Source organism: Rana temporaria, chromosome 12 (genome assembly GCF_905171775.1).
Source record: "Rana temporaria chromosome 12, aRanTem1.1, whole genome shotgun sequence".
NCBI classification, from domain to species: Eukaryota; Metazoa; Chordata; class Amphibia; order Anura; family Ranidae; genus Rana; species Rana temporaria.
The window spans coordinates 10814094-10830117 of NC_053500.1; the positions used below are offsets into that span (position 1 = coordinate 10814094).

Consider the following 16024-nt stretch of genomic DNA (forward strand, 5'->3'; position numbering starts at 1 on the left):
TGGGGCACTATTTCATCCACTGATACCAACAATGGGGCATAGTTTCTCCTACTGACAACAACAATGGGGCCTAATGACACCAACAAAGGGGCCCAATGACATCAACGATGGGTCACAATTATTCCCAATGACACCAAGGATGGGGCACAATTCCTCACAATGACACCAACAATGGGGCACAGTTTTTCCTCAATGACACAAACAATGAGACCCAATGACGGGGCACAATTACTCCCACTAACACAAACAATGGGATAATAATTTTTCGACCCGTTCCGAAGCTCCGTGACCGCGGCCACGGGACTCGTGGACCCGATCGCCGCTGGAGTCCCGCGATCGGTCCCCAGAGCTGAAGAACGGGGAGAGCTGTGTGTAAACACAGCTTCCCGTTCTTCACTGTGGCGCTGTCATCGATCGTGTGTTCCCTTATATAGGGAAACACAATCGATGACGTCACACTTACAGCCACACCCCCCTACAGTTAGAAACACAAATGAGGTCACACATAACCCCATCAGCGCCCCCTTGTGGTTAACTCCCAAACTGCAATTGTAATTTTCACAGTAAACAATGCATTTTTTGCTGTGAAAATGACAATGATCCCAAAAATGTGTCAAAATTGTCTAAAAGTGTCCGCCATAATGTCGCAGTCACGAAAAATATTGATGATCGCCGCCATTAGTTGTAAAAAAAAAAAAAAAAATTTATAAAAATGCAATAAAACTATCCCCTATAAATTGTGTGCAAACCAACCGATAAACGCTTATTGATTTTTTTTTTACCAAAAAAAGGTAGAAGAATACGTATCGGCCTAAACTGAGGAAAAAATATAATGTTTTATATATTTTTGGGGATATTTATTACAGCAAAAAGTAAAAAATATTGCATTTTTTTTCAAAATTGTCGCTCTATTTTTGTTTATAGCGCAAAAAATAAAAACCGCGGAGGCGATCAAATACCACCAAAAGAAAGCTCTATTTGTGGGGAAAAAAGGACGCCAATTTTGTTTGGGAGCCACGTCGCACGACCGCGCCATTGTCAGTTAAAGCGACGCAGTGCCGAATCGCAAAAAATTAAGTGGTTAATTATTTATAAAACGAGAAATTTATTTTTGTCAAATTGAATCATTTTTTTTTTCCCAGTGGAAAGCAGATGGGAATCCCCACCCCCGCCCCCCCTTACCCCCCTCCTCCACCTTCTGCCAGGGAAACCCCTAATATAATTGTCCACCATCCCCCTAACAAAGAGCTTTTCCCACTGATTGACAAAGGCAGGCGTGTGTGCGTCCGACCTTCCCACGTCGTGTCTGTACCGGCATTAAACTTGGTAGTGGTAGCCCCCCCCCTGATCCATGTCCTTTGTCCCCTTGGCAAGTAATTGGCCTTGTGTCCCCAGCCCCCCCATAGCCCAGAATGGGTTTACCAGCGCAGAATGAATTCCTTTTAAGGGATTGGGGGGGGGGGGAGGTGTTTATTCTCCCCGAGAAATCTGTTTGTGATTAACATGGACAAAGCATTGTACAAAATCCTAGTAAACAGGAAAAAAAATAAAAATAAAAGTAACCCCTCCACCTAGACACCCCCTTTTTTGTTTTCCCTTGCACAGCACCATTGATGAAGCGAAGGCAGGATCAGATAGTTCCTGATTAATAGCAGAGGCTTTCTGACACAACCACAAGTTCTGCATGTCCTTTCAATTAGCAGTTCTTTCCCATTCCCAATGCCAGATCCAGGGGGGGTAGTAGAGGGTTGGGACTGCTGAGCAGAAAGGGTAAGGAAAGGAAAGGAGGGGGGGCGGACGGTACCCTGGGCTGGAGTGACAGAGGTGCTCCACACTTTGGAAAGTTTTTCGTAGTGGATCCCACCCCTCCTTCCTCTCTCTCTCTCTTCCCCTCGCTGTACAATTCATAGAAAGGAGCTGCTGCTGAGCTGGCTTTCCCGATAAGCCTGTTATCTGCACCCTGCATGTATGACAGCTGCAAACAAACGCCAGTTGCAGCCCAAGCTGGACGCACAGACGGTCTGAGCCTGCCATCGGGGAGACTTCACGGTAAGACTGAAACCTATTAATGTTTACCTTCGTCGCGCTTCTATGCAGCATCCTTATTAGAGTGTAAGCTCTTATGAGCAGAGCCCTCTTGTGTTTTATTGTATAGTAACTGTCTCCCTTTTATATTGTAAAGCGCTGCGTAACCTGTTGGCGCTATATATATTCTGTATAGTAATAATAATAATTTATTACTGCTTGCTTACTGGGCACATATACCCCCCTTCCTGCCCAGGTGAAATTTCAGCTTCCGGCACTGCGTCGCTTTAAGCCCCCATTCACACCTAGGCGTTTTGTCGCCTGTAGTGTGACGCCGCAGCAGCCCCGAGACGCTGGAGGGATGAAAACACATTGCCCTCTATGGAGATGGTTCACATCTCCACGCCGAACGCCGTACGCCTGCCGCCTGAAAAAAAGTCCCGGACCTTTTTTTCAGGCGGCTTTCGGCGTTCGGCATAGGAGATGTGATCCATCTCCATAGAGGGGGTGAGGCTGCATTCACAATCGCTGCGTTTTGTCGCCGCAAATCGCGGTAAAAAACGCCGCAATTTGTCGCCGCAATTCGCGGGACAAAACACCGCGATTTGTACGCCTAGGTGTGAATGCAGCCTAACTGACAATTGCGCGGTCGTGCGACGTGGCTAACAAACAAAATTGACATCCTTTTTTCCCCACAAGTAGAGCTTTCTTTTGGTGGTATTTGATCACCTCTGCGGTTTTTATTTTTTTGCGCTATAAACAAAAATAGAGCGACAATTTTGAAAAAAAAAATTATATTTATTACTTGTTGCTATAATAAATAGCCCAATTTAAAAAATAAATATTTTTTTTTTTCCTCAGTCTAGGCCGATACATATTCTTCTACGTATTTTTGGTACAAAAAAAAAATCCCAATAAGCGACTGGTTTGCGCAAAAGTTATAGCGCCTACAAAATAGGGGATAGAATTATTATTATTTTTTATTATTATTTTTTTTTACTAGTAATGGCGGCGATCTGTGATTTTTATTGGACTGTGACATTATGGCGGACACTTTTGACACAATTCACATTTATACTGCGATCAGAGCTATAAAAATGCACTAATTACTGAATAAATGTGACTGGCAGGGAAGGGGTTAACACTAGGGGGTGAGGAAGGGAGTTAAATGTGTACCCTGCATAGTGTTTCTAACTGGGGGGGGGGGACTGACTAGGGGAGGTGACCGATCTATGTCCCTATGTCCAAGGGACACAGATCGGTCTCCTCTCTCCCTGACAGGACGTGGATCTGTGTGTTTACACACACAGATCCACGTCCTTGTCTGTGTAACCGTCGATCGCCGGTGCCTGGAGGACATCGTGGCCGCCAGGCATGCGCATCGGCATCTCAGTGATGCGGCGGGCACGCTCATGCCACCGTAGGCGGCGCTCGCGCGCCCCCCAGTGGCCGGAGGCCGTATATGGACGGCCTCCCGGTAATTGGCATCCACACTGCCGCCGTACAAAGTCGTACGGCCGTCAGGAAGTGGTTAAAGGGCATGCTGGGACTTGTAGTTGCTGCTTGTGTTGTTGGTGGGTGTCATCTGTAACACACAATGGCAGTTCATAAAGTACAGTAAAACCTTGGTTTGAGAGCGCTTTGCAAGACAAGCAAAATGTTTTAATACGTTTTTATCCTTGATATACAAGCGATGTCTTGATATAAGAGTAGCGTCATGTCACAACTGAGTATAAAAGAGAAGAGAGGAGCCTCTAAGTGTAGCAATAGAGTTACAGTTAATGAAGGTACAACTTATTGCTACACTTAGAGGCGCCTCTCTTCTCTTTTATACCCTGTAAAAAAAAAAATGCTTTGATATACAAGTGCTTTGGATTACAAGCATGTTTCTGGAACGGATTATGCTCGCAATCCAAGGTTTTACTGTAGACCTATTTTAAACTCTAGTTGGAAAAGTCCCGGACAATTTCTAGAACTTTACTTGGAACTGAGCGTGTTTTTTTTCTGATGCCAAACTTTAAAACAATCAAAGTAAAAGCTTAATTATTTCTGGCAAGGAAACGTTCTCAGAAATGACAGGAATCCCTCCAAGCCCCATGCTTGACAGTCATGGAAATTCGGGAAATTTTCCTGTCTTGGTTACAGTGGGGGTTATTTACAAAAGGATAATCCACTTTGGACTACAAGTGCAAACTACAAGTGCAAAGTGCACTTGGAAGTGCAGTCGCTGTAGCTCCGAGGGGGACATGCAAGGAAAATAAAAAACAGCATTTTAGCATGCACATGATTGGATGATAAAATCAGCAGAGCTTCCCCTCATTTCAGATCTACCCCTCAGATCTACAGCGACTGCACTTCCAAGTGCACTTTGCATTGTAGTTTGCATTTGTAGTGCAGAGTGGATTTTCCTTTGGTAAATAACCCCCAGTGTGTGCTTGTTTGGTGGCTTTCCCTCCACAAGAGAAGAAATGGACTGGAATCCTCCCGTGTGTTCATGGATACCTCCATTTTTTTTGTATGGCAGGTTTTGGATTGGGCAGTTGATTTGTTGTGATCAATGTAATGCTGAGTGCTTATTGATGGGTGGTGGATGATTTAATGGTATAGGTGGAATTTAGTGATGGAGAATCTCTATAGGTGCAGAATAGCACGTTCACAATGGGGTCTAACAGTAATACCCCTCTGCATATAAACAGTATGTGATATTTAGAAAGGGGTGGTCCAATGAGATATATATATATATATATATATATATATATATATATATATATATATATATATATATATATATATATATATATATATATATATATATATATATATATATATATATATATATATATATATATATATATATATATATATATATATATATATATATATATATATATATATCATATATATATATATATATATATATATATATATAAAAATATATATATATATATATATATATATATATAAAAATGACCGTTTTGTCTGAGTACAGACCTTTGTTTTTCCCAAGCATGTTCAACACAGACCTTCAATAACATCCTCTCAGCTGTCTCCTTCCTCTCACTCCCTCTTACACAATTCCAGTCACCCTTAAATACTTTCTTTTCATGTTCACTTCCGTAATCCTCGCCTAGGCAAAAAATGACAATTCCAGCCACCACTGCATCCTGGGGTGACTACACCACACATCCCAGCGGGCAGGGTGCGGGATTTGGCACGTGCACAGAGATGCTGCGGGTCTATGCCAGCTCTCCGGCAGGTCCTCACAACGTGCCTTTATGTGTGCAGACATGCTGCGGGTCTATGCCAGCTCTCCGGCAGGTCCTCACAACGTGCCTTTATGTGTGCAGACATGCTGCGGGTCTATGCCAGGTCCCCAGGACGGGCCTTCATCTGCGCAGACATGCTATGAGTTTATGCCAGGTCTTCACGATGTGCCTTCATGTGCAAAGACATGCTGTGGGTTTATGCCAGGTCCCCACGACATGCCATGATGTGCGTAGACATTCTGTGGGTTTATGCAAGGTCCTCTGACGTGCCTTCATGTGCGCAAACATGCTGTGAGTTTATGCCAGGTCTTCACGATGTGCCTTAATGTGCAAAGACATGCTGTGGGTCTATGCCAGGTCCCCACCAGGTGCCTTCATGTGCACAGACTTGCTGCGGGTCTTTGCCAGGCTACCACAAAGTGCCTTCATGTGCAAAGACATGCTGTGGGTTTATGTCAGGTCCCCACGACATGCCATGATGTGTGTAGACATTCTGCGGGTCTATGCCAGGTCCCCATCAGGTGTCTTCATGTGCGAAGACATTCTGTGGGTTTATGCCAGGTCCCCTGACGTGCCTTCATGTGCGCAAACATGCTGTGAGTTTATGCCAGGTCTTCATGATGTGCCTTCATGTGCGAAGACATGCTGTGGGTTTATGTCAGGTCCCCACGACATGCCATGATGTGTGTAGATATTCTGTGGGTCTATGCCAGGTCCCCACCAGGTGTCTTCATGTGCACAGACATGCTGTGGGTTCAGGGCCGTCTTTAAGGCAAGGCAAAAGGGCCCTGTCCTTGTTGTGGGGCCCAAAGCAGCTGCCTCATACTTGCCAACTATTCTATCTCAGTATCTCAGTGTAAAGTGCTGCTACTAATGCTGCCCAGCTCTGCCCTATTATTCTGTACAGATGACTCACCTGCAGACCCTGTGTTTAAATAACCGTCATTCATATGTTAATTAACGGGAGAATTTATATGTAAATAGCGGCGGCATTGATATGTAAATAAAGGCAGCATTCATATGTATATCATGCCCCTCGGCAGATGATTTGCTGTAACCTCTAGCAACCAATCAGTGAGCAGTGTTTACTGTACAGTAATCTCTAGCAACCAATCAACAAGCAGAATTCTTTTGCCCAGGGTCCAATCAGTTTTTAAGATGGCCCTGTGTGGGTTTATGCCAGGTCCCCACAATGTGCCTTCATGTGCGTAGACATGGTGTGGGTCTATGCTGGGTCCCTGTGACATGCCTTCATGTGCGTAGACATGGTGTGGGTCTATGCCAGGTCCCCACGATGTGACTTCATGTGCGTAGACATGGTGTGGGTCTATGCCAAGTCCCCACGATGTGACTTCATGTGCGTAGACATGGTGTGGGTCTCTGCCAGGTCCCCACGATGTGACTTCATGTGCGTAGACATGGTGTGGGTCTATGCCAGGTCCCCACGATGTGCCTTCATGTGCCAAGACATGGTGTGGGTCTATGCCGGGTCCCTGTGACATGCCTTAATGTGCGTAGACATGATGTGGGTCTATGCCGGGTCCCTGTGACATGCCTTAATGTGCGTAGACATGATGTGGGTCTATGCCAGGTCCCCACGATGTGACTTCATGTGCGTAGACATGGTGTGGGTCTATGCCAGGTCCCCATGATGTGCCTTCATGTGCCAAGACATGGTGTGGGTCTATGCCGGGTCCCTGTGACATGCCTTAATGTGCGTAGACATGATGTGGGTCTATGCCGGGTCCCTGTGACATGCCTTAATGTGCGTAGACATGATGTGGGTCTATGCCAGGTCCCCACGATGTGACTTCATGTGCGTAGACATGGTGTGGGTCTATGCCAGGTCCCCACGATGTGCCTTCATGTGCCAAGACATGGTGTGGGTCTATGCCGGGTCCCTGTGACATGCCTTAATGTGCGTAGACATGATGTGGGTCTATGCCGGGTCCCTGTGACATGCCTTAATGTGCGTAGACATGATGTGGGTCTATGCCAGGTCCCCACGATGTGACTTCATGTGCGTAGACATGGTGTGGGTCTATGCCAGGTCCCCACAATGTGCCTTCATGTGCCAAGACATGGTGTGGGTCTATGCCGGGTCCCTGTGACATGCCTTAATGTGCGTAGACATGATGTGGGTCTATGCCGGGTCCCTGTGACATGCCTTAATGTGCGTAGACATGATGTGGGTCTATGCCAGGTCCCCACGATGTGACTTCATGTGTGTTGACATTAGGGGTGCAACGGATCAAAAAACTCACGGATCGGATCGATCCTCGGATCAGGAGTCACGGATCGGATCATTTTCGGATCAGCAAAAAAAAAAAAAAGACAAATCTTGTTACACCCACCAGAGTTTTAGATTTCACAGTTCTTCTCAACACAAAACTGAGCTTATGTGCTTAAATACAGTGTTTGGAAATCCGACGGACTGTTTATTGCTAATATGACAGAACACCTCTGATTTTCACATTTAAACAGTCCGTCAGATTTACAAATACTGTATTTAAGCGTATAAGCTCTGTTTTGTGTTGAAATAACTGCATCTCGCAATACTTATATGTGCAGCCAAGTGGAAGTCGCAGCCCCATGTACGAAAGTGGTGTCACCAGTTCCCTACTGTGACCTGAACTATCCCAATCATCAGATCCCTTTAGTGTCATTGATCGGCGGGCTGAGTGTCTAGTGAAAATCCCCCCTACGTGCTCAGTCCATACAGATCCCCCCGATCGTCTCCTCTCTCTTCTCTGGCAAGCAGCAGGACGCCCGGTGCGGCAGCGGCTCCCCGTGTGGATTCCTCAAGGTGCAGCATGGAGCTCATCGCTGGGCTGTTAGGAGTCAATGACATATTGAGCTCAAGTGCCCACAAACTTCCGAGGAGCAGCCTGCATCCCCCGCGCCGGGTGGACCTCGATGGCCGCCGCTTCGATAGCTAGGCCGAAGCCGTGGCCTTTCCTATGGACCGGGAGGCCCGTGGATCGCCGTGTGTCCCGACCCGAAGGTGCTGATCCATACGGATCAGTTGCACCCCTAGTGACAATACTTGATGTGTTCCCACTGTCATATGGCATTCTTGTTCCACAGTGCCTACACACCATCACAGTTTTATCCACTAACCTCTTTCCTTCATCATTATATTTGACATGGAAGACAAAATGCTCCCATACAGGGGATTTAAATGACGCGGGGCATTCAAGCTCCTCCATTCGCCATCACCACGCTGTGTGTGGACTGAACATGTGCAAATTATTATTATTATTATTTTTTTAGAAAACAATCCTCGGATCACGTGTGTGCGGTTCGGATCAATCTTTTTCGGTTCGGATCACGGATCAATGACGATCCGTTGCACCCCTAGTTGACATGGTGCATTTCATGCTGTTTGAAGATGGTGGCACGGGAGCAGAGCAAGGGGAACTTGTACTAGAAAAAGGAGACAACATTGGACTCCACTTGGACTCCACTTGCAGTGGACCAACTCATGACAAGTGCTGGAAGTCTGTTCCAAGGATCCACTACCTTCTCTGAGACATTGTATCCTGACAGTGTGACTTCTTCGCACTGATCAGCGGCCATACATGGATCAAAATGTTTCCAGTCCATTGCTGAACGGCTTTCGATCCATCTATAACCCAGCATAAAGTGGAACTAAACTCTCTCATACTTTTCAGCCAAGGAAGCTGCCATCTTGGCCTCTCTTTTATCTGCAACTGTCATGGAGCTGGACATGTGATCAGTTATGACTCCAGCCATTTGATGGTTTGACAGTTTGACTGAAAGCATTCCAGGCATGTAACTGTTTTTAATAATAAAAATAATAATAATAAGGAGACTGAGACCATCTGTCCATCTGCTATCCATGAAAAAGAACCTAAGCTGACCTCAGCTGGTCAACTATGCAGTTATTTTACAACCAACTTCATAAGGTACCCCAGAAAACGATCAACCCACACAGGTTACAAATTATAGTACAATGTGTCAATGGGACATTAGAGTGTAAGCTCCTCTGGTGCTGAGACTGATGTGACTGGCTCTGTGTTCTCTGTACAGCACTGCGGTATGTGTCAGAATTATATAAGTGTAAAACATGAGCGTGTGATTGTGGGGGGGGCATTAGAGTGTACGCTCGTCTGGTGCAGAGACTGGCTCAGTGCTCTCTGTACAGCACTGCAGTTTATATCAGAGCTATATAAATGTATAACAATAATAGTGTGACTGTGGGGGGGGGGGGACATTAGAGTGTAAGCTCTTCTGGTACAGAGGCTGATGTGACTGGCTCAGTGTTCTCTGTATAGCACTGCGCTATATGTCAGAATTATATATGTGTATAATAATAATAGTGTGTGACTGTAGAGGGGCATTAGAGTGTAAGCTCCTCTGGTGCAGAGAATGACACACTAAGGGCCAGATTCAGAAAGAAGTTACGCTGGCGTATCTATTGATACGCCGTGTAACTTCTAGGATGCGCCGGCGTATCTTTTTTCTGTATTCAGAAAACAAGATACGCCGGGATTTTGCTAAGATCTCTTACGCCGTCGTATCTTAGTTGCATATTTATGCTGGCTGCTAGGTGGCGCTTCCGTAGATTTACGCGAGGAATATGCAAATTAGGTAGATACGCCGATTCACAAACGTACGTACGCCCGGGGCATTTTTTTACGTCGTTTACGTTAGGCTTTTTCCCGGCGTATAGTTACCCCTGCTATAGGAGGCGCAGCCAATGTTAAGTATGGACGTCGGGACCGCGTCAAATTTTTCACGTTTTACGTCATTTCCTGAAGTCGTCCGTGAATGGGGCTGGGCGTAAGTTACGTTCATGTCGAAACCAATGAGTCTTTGCGGCGTAATTTGGAGCATGCACACTGGGATACATCCACGGACGGCGCATGCGCCGTTAGTAAAAAACTTAATTTACGTGGGGTCACAATTAATTTAAGTAAAACACGCCCACATCTAACACATTTAAATTAGGCGGTCTTACGCCGGCCAATTTACGCTATGCCGCCGCAACTTACGGAGCAAGTGCTTTGTGAATACTGCACTTGCCTGTCAAAGTTGCGGAGGCGTAGCGTAAATAGGATACGCTACGCCCGCACACAAATACGCGCTCCCTACCTGAATCTGGCCAATGGTTCTGAATGACAAGTTACCAACCTATCCAGATAACTCTGAAGCCCTGTACACACGATCGGATATCTGATGGAATCTAATCCGATGGATTTTTTGTCAGATATCCGATGAAGCTGACTTTCATCAGTCTTGCCCACACACCATCGGTCAAAAATCCAACCGTGTCCAACGCGGTGACGTAAAACACTACGACGTGCTGAGAATAATGAAGTTCAATGCTTGCATGGATTTTTGACCGATGGACTTCCACACAGACGATCGTTTTTTTTTTCTATCAGTTTTTTATCCATAGGATAATTTTAAAACATGTCTATTTTTTTTTCATCGGACAAACCGATCGCGTTTACAGGGCTTGACAGAAAACAACGCTAAGCCCAGTACACACGTACTGAAATTTGGCCTTTGTATCTCTGTCTGTTCAACAGACTCCAGTCCTGCATCTTTCGAATGGTCCTGCTGGAAAACCAGCATTCGATCAGTGCTTGAAGCCAATGGCTGCAGCGCTGATCTGTGTATTCTCTCAGTATACAATAGAACAGCGGAGGGGATCCCTTCATCAACGTCGCTGGTTTGATTTAAAAATACAAACTGCCGGTGTATAGCCAGCTTTACTCTACAATACATCAAGACATCTACAGGGGGATGAGCAGTGGAGGGAGGCTTCCATATTTCTCCCATTGCAGGTCTGTATAATGATAAATACATTTATGGCCATCGCTCTACAGGTGATTGTGCCAGAAAGGTAGCTGGAAGGAGAATATCAGCTCATGTGTACAGCACATGTTCCTATCCACTCCTCTGGGGAACCATAATTCCTGTACAATACTAACACTGGCTCCAGTCACTGGACGTCCTGCACTTGTCAGAAGGCGTACAATGGAGGGGCGGCTCCTGAAATGCGGTCATCTCCTTTTTTTATGTTTGCCTCCTTCACCTTCCTGTTTTTAGGTCGCAGTTATTACAGTATGGAAAATAATCATTTGATCCTCTGCAGATTTTGTAAGTTCGGCCACTTACATAGAAATCAAGAGTCTATAATTTTTTATTATAGGTGTATTTTATATGATAGCGACAGAATATCAACCAAAAATCCAAAAAAACACAATACAAGTGTTATAAATTGAGTTGCAGTTCAGTGAGTAAAATAAGTAATAAAGTGGTACCTTGGATTACAAGCACAATTCATTCCAGGAGAATGCTTGTAATCCAAAGCACTTGTATATCAAAGCGACTTTACCCATTAGAATGAATGGAAACTTAGATAATGCGTTCCACATTCACTGCTGGTGTATGCAGTACTGTATGTGGCCAGAGGTGCGGGGGCCGCCGGAGAGCGTCTGAGTGTTTCTGAGCGTCTCCTAGTGTCTCCGAACGTCTCTAAGCATCTCCGAGCTTCACCAGGCGCCCCCGCACCTCTGGTCACATGCGGTACTGCACACCCCAGAGGCTTAAAGTGGATGTAAACCCATATTTTGTTTTTGATGTCACAATGTAGAGCAGTGATGGCGAACCTTGGCACTCCAGATGTTTTGGAACTACATTTCCCATGATGCTCATGCACTCTGCAGTGTAGTGGAGCATCATGGGAAATGTAGTTCCAAAACATCTGGGGTGCCAAGGTTCGCCACCACTGATGTAGAGTATAAGATTTCCTATCATCTGTGCCCAGTCTTGCCACACAGAGTTAATCCAGAATGGGGATCTGTCAATGTAAACAGACTGATCCATGTTCTAACAGGGGAGTAGAGAGAGATCTGCTGTTCCTAGTAATTAGGAACAGCGATCTCTCCTCCGCCTCCAGTCAGTCTCCTCCCCCCCACAGTTAGAAACACCTCCCAGGGAACACATTTAACCCCTTGATCGTCCCTTAGTGTTAACCTCTTCTACTGCCAGTGACATTTACACAATAATCAGTGCATTTCTATAGCACTAATCACAGTATAAATGTCACTGGTCCCTAAAAAGTGTCAAAAGTGTCCGATCTGTCCGCCGCAATGTCGCAGTCCTGCTAAAAATCGCTGATCACCATTACTAGTAAAATAAAATAAAAATAAAATAAATCTATCCCCTATTTTGTAGACGTTCAGGGTCAGATTCTCAGAGCAGATACGCCGTCGTATCTCTGAGTTGCACCGTCGTATCTATGCGCCTGATTCTTAGAATCAGTTACGCATAGATTTCCCTAAAATCCGACAGGCGTAAGTCTCTTACGCCGTCGAATCGTAACTGCATTTTTACGCTGGCCGCTAGGGGTGTGTACGCTGATTTACGTGTCAAAATATGTAAATCAGCTGGATACGCAAATTCACGAACTTACGCCCGGCCGACGCAGTACAGTTACAACGTTTACGTTAGGCTTTTCCCGGCGTATAGTTACCCCTGCTATATGGTGGCGTAAGTGCGGCGTACCAATGTTAAGTAACGCCGTCGTTCCCGCGACGAAATTTGAAAATTTTAAGTCGTTTGCGTAACTCGTCCGTGAATGGGGCCGTAATGTATTAGGAGCAATGCACACTGGGAGATTACCACGGACGGCGCATTGCGCCGTTTGTGAAAAACGTCAATCACGTCGGGTCACAGAACATTAACATAAAACACGCCCCCCTGTCCCACATTTGAATTAGGCGGGCTTGCGCCGGCCGTTTTACGCTACGCCGCCGCAACTTACGGAGCAAGTGCTTTGAGAATACAGCACTTGCCCGTCTAAGTTGCGGAGGCGTAACGTAAATCGGATACGTTACGCCGCCTCAAAGATACGCCGCTGTACAAGAATCTGGCCCTATAACTTTTGTGCAAACCAATCAATATAAACTTATTGCGATTTCATTGATTTTTTTTTTTTTAAATATGTAGAAGAATACATATTGGCCTAAACTGAGGAAGAAATAATTTATTTTTTTTAAATATTGCTTTTTTTTCTTTCAAAATTGTCGCTTTTTTTTTTGTTTATAGCACAAAAAATTAAAACCGCAGAGGTGATCAAATACCACCAAAATAAATCACTATTTGTGGGGAAAAAAGGGACATCAATTTTGTTTGGGTACAGTGTCGCGCAGCGACCGCGCAATTGTCAGTTAAAGAGACGCAGTGCTGTATCGCAAATAATAGCCTTGTAAGGGGGCAAATCTTCCGATCTGTAAGTGGTTAAACCTTCTTTGCCTGCAGCTCAACAGGAGCCGCATCCAAAGAGATGCCCCCTCCCCCCACAAGAAATACGAACGTGCAGCCAATGAGCACCTTCTGTGTGTTTGGATAAGCGCGGGCAGACTTTTTTTAGCCTCAACGACGGTGCCCTGGTAAAATAAATACAATGAATAATACCTCCTAATATCCTTTTTTTTATTGATCTTTTCCTGTGTGGGTGACTGGCGGGGCCCCGGGTGTACATAAACACAGAAAGCCTTCATTCACGTTGTCATGCCCACTCCTCCGGGCACCGGACCAATACAGCCACGAATCTGTAACCTCATTCATCTACTCCGCAATACCTGGCAGAGACCGGGCTGTTTAGTATGTTTAATGGAGCGCCGGCCAGCACTCTCCGCAGATTGTCACCACTAAATAAACGCTGCCAGGAGAAGTGCCGAAGATTGGCCGAGACCCACCAACAGTCACATGTCTGTACAATGCGTCTCCCAGTCTTCCAGATATTCCCAGTCTGGGGCACTAGGGGGAGCCAAAAACTGAGGAGGTCCTGATGAGTTGTTGTTGTAAGAAGAAACATTGTTGCAATTTCTCATGACATCATAATTACTGGAAAAATTGGTGTAAAATCTCACATTATTTACATTAACCACTTATCTCCGGAAGGTTTTACCCCCCCCCCCCTTCATGACCAGGTTATTTTTCTATTCAGCACTGTGCTACTTTTTATTATTTTTTCAGAAATCTCTTTATTGTTTTTTAGACAAAATACAAATACAAAAAAAAAGTACAATACACGTTGAGAAAAATACACATGCATCATTGAAATCCTCACCGGATGACATTACCAATTTCCTATCTAACAAAAAAAAAAAACCTTTGCTACTTTAACTGGTAATTGCGCAGTCATGCAGCGCTGTACCCACAATAAATTTATAGCATTTTTTTCCCCACACAAATCGAACTTTCTTTTGGTGGTATTTGATCCCCACCGGAAATTTTGAAAAACAAACAATTTTACTTTTTGTTATAGAAAATACCCCAAATAAAATTCTTCATCAGTTTAACCACTTAAGGACCTTGCCTGTTTTTCAGATTTGGTGTTTACAAGATTAAAACTGTTTTTTTTTTGCTAGAAAATTACTTAAAACCCCCAAACATTATATATATTTTTTTCTAACACCCTAGAGAATAAAATGGCGGTCATTGCAATACTTTTTGTCACACCGTATTTGCGCAGCGGTCTTACAAGAGCACTTTTTTTGGAAGAAATTCACTTTTTTGAATAAAAAAATAAGACAACAGTAAAGTTAGCCCAATTTGTTTTTATATTGTGAAAGATAATGTTACGCCGAGTAAAATGATACCCAACATGTCACGCTTCAAAATTGCGTCCGCTCGTGGAATGGCGTCAAAATTTTACCCTTAAAAATCTCCATAGGCAACGTTTAAAAAATTCTATAGGTTGCATCTTTTGAGTTACAGAGGAGGTCTAGAATTATTGCTCTCGCTCTAACGATCACGGCGATACCTCACACGTGTGGTTTGAACACCGTTTACATATGCCGGCGCTACTCACGTATGCGTTTGCTTCTGCGCGCGAGCTTGTCGTGACGGGGCGCTTTAAATTTTTTTGGGGGGGTTTTCTTATTTATTTTTATTTATTTTATTCATTTTTACAAAAAAAATAAAAAAATGGATCACTTTTATTCCTATTACAAGGAATGTAAACATCCCTTGTAATAGAAAAAAGCAGAGCCCAGGTGTGCCCATGCATTAAGACAGCCCTGCAGCAGAGTACTAGAGCATCATGGGAAATGTAGTTCCAGAACATATGGGTGCCAAGGTTCTCCTACACTGATGTAGGGCAATCAAGTGCAGTGCGTTAGTATTGGGATGCCTCCCGTCTTCTATCGTCCTCGGTAATCTCAGGTTCAGGTCACCTCAGGGCTTCGGTCCACCCCCCACTACGTCTGCTCGCTTTTCATCGCCAGATTTATTATTATGTAGATGATGAGTTGCAATGTGTTTACCCAGAAGTCTTTTGTGGATCTGCAGTCTTCTGAAAAGTAAACCAAGTTTGTTTGGGAGGCCGAGCCAAGTTTGTGAGTGTCTGCTCATCTAATCATAGCTGGGGGCAGAGAGCACCGTATACCGTCCTGTCCGCACACATGTGTCCCCGCCATGGTGGATTCCCTTGTGTTTAGTTGTTTGGAGCACAGATAGGAGTAAATAGAACATCAGACAAATCTGCAGACTTCTTTCATTTACTACTGAGAGACATCAGTTCTTTCTTAAAGCTGAACTCCGGGATAAGCAAATATTATGTAAATCCATTCCTCATGTGTCTTCTTCTGGAATCTCGGTGAGCTTTGTGTATTTCTTCCAGATCTATGCAGTAATCCAGTGTGAGACTTCCTATAATAAAGACCTCTCACTGCTGCTCTCTCTCCTTG

At 44.7% G+C, this 16024-nt stretch overlaps 1 protein-coding gene across 1 annotated transcript in view; it reads left to right on the forward strand.

The window, feature by feature from the left end:
* The first annotated feature begins 1792 nt into the window (after nucleotides 1-1792).
* Nucleotides 1793-16024, forward strand: part of RIPOR3 (RIPOR family member 3) — a 148433-nt gene continuing 134201 nt past the window's right edge. Inside the window, exon 1 of the mRNA XM_040331312.1 lies at nucleotides 1793-2049. The gene's annotated coding sequence lies outside the window, so the exon portion shown is untranslated. The remainder of the gene's footprint in view (nucleotides 2050-16024) is intronic.